We start from the raw sequence: 1,796 nt of genomic DNA, 5'->3' as shown, positions 1-1,796 counted from the left end.
TTGACCATAGCAAGTACTTGATCACCGGTACGCATGGCGGGCTTCTTCTGGTGATATGCCTCGCCTTTGAAATGCTTGCCTTTCTTTCGACATTGATGGTTGATCGGAAGGAATCGATGATGCCCCAGGTACACATTCTTCCTGCATTTGTCTAGGTATATACTTTCGGTGTCATCTAAACAGTGCGTGCATGCGTGGTATCCCTTGTTTGTCTATCCTAAAAGGTTACTGAGAGCAGGCCAATCATTGGTGGCGACAAACAGCAACGAATGCAGGTCAAATTCCTCCTGTTTGTGCTCATCCCACGCACGTACACCATTTCCAATCCACAGTTGTAAAAGTTCTTCAACTAATGGTCTTAGGTACACATCAATGTCGTTACCGGGTTGCTTAGGGCCTTGGATGAGAACTGGCATCATGATGAACTTCCGCTTCATGCACAGCCAAGGAGGAAGGTTATAGATACATAGAGTCACATGCCAGGTGATGTGATTGCCGCTCTGCTCCCCAAAAGGATTAATGCCATCTGTGCTTAAACCAAACCATACGTTCCTTGCGTCACCTGCAAACTCCTCCTAGTAGTTTCTCTCGATTTTTCTCCACTGCGACCCGTCAGCGGGTGCTCTCAACTTCTCGTCTTTCTTACGGTCCTCTCTGTGCCATCGCATCAACTTGTCATGCTCTTTGTTTCTGAGCAGGCATTTCAACCGTGGTATTATAGGAGCATACCACATCACCTTGGCAGGAACCCTCTTCCGGGGGCGCTCGCCATCAACATCACCAGGGTCATCTCGTCTGATCTTATACCGCAATGCACCGCATACCGGGCATGTGTTCAAATACTTGTACGCATCACGGCACATGGGCACATGATGCAGTCATTAGGGCATGCATGTATCTTCTGCACCTCCAATCCTAGAGGGCATACAACCTTCTTTGCTGCGTACGTACTATCGGGTAATTCATTATCCTTTGGAAGCTTCTTCTTCAATATTTTCAATAGCTTCTCAAATCCTTTGTCAGGCACACCATTCTCTGCCTTCCACTGTAGCAATTCCAGTACAATACTGTTGTGGAATTAACACGTCAGATGTCCTAGTGAGAGGACTTATTCATGGAACCATCGCAACGAGATTAGCAAAAAGGGGTTAAACCGGACAAAGGACACGGGGAGTTTATACTGGTTCGGACCCTTGCAGTGAAGGTAAAAGCCTACGATCCACTTGTGGTGTAATTGATGGGGTCTCGATGAGCAGGGGGCGAATCCGCTTTACCTATCTCTCGAGTTGTTGTTTCTTGTCCCTGAACCGTTGTCGGGTCATCCCTTTATATACACAGGTTGACGCCCAGTGGTTTACAAAACACCGAGGCCGGCTCATACACGTGTCCGGCTCGGTTTCTACCTTTCCTAACTTACAACACAAGTTTACACATCTCATACCGGTTTATGTTTATGGGCTCTAAACCGCCTTTGGGCCCTGGGCCTCTAAGCTTCAATGGTAGAGCGCCATACTCCTTGTCTTCATGGGCTTCAATACCGATGAGCGTAAACAGGCCCCTCCTAGGCGGTTTACACTCAGTACTTATATCCCCAACATTAGGCCCCAGATTGATTTGAACCTGTTCATGTCAATCTTCAATACTTAGAAAAATTCCTTGAACATCCTCCTATGATCCTTGTAAACCGCCATGACGTCTCCTCCATATGAGCTTGTTAAACCGCCATGACGTCATCTTCTAAAATTGCAGCAAATCGTCATGACATTATCTCTGTATAAAAACCTGTAAATACTTCT

The sequence above is a fragment of the Triticum aestivum genome, chromosome 7B, assembly GCF_018294505.1.
Source record: "Triticum aestivum cultivar Chinese Spring chromosome 7B, IWGSC CS RefSeq v2.1, whole genome shotgun sequence".
Lineage (NCBI taxonomy): Eukaryota > Viridiplantae > Streptophyta > Magnoliopsida > Poales > Poaceae > Triticum > Triticum aestivum.
Note: the sequence above shows the minus strand (reverse complement) of the source record.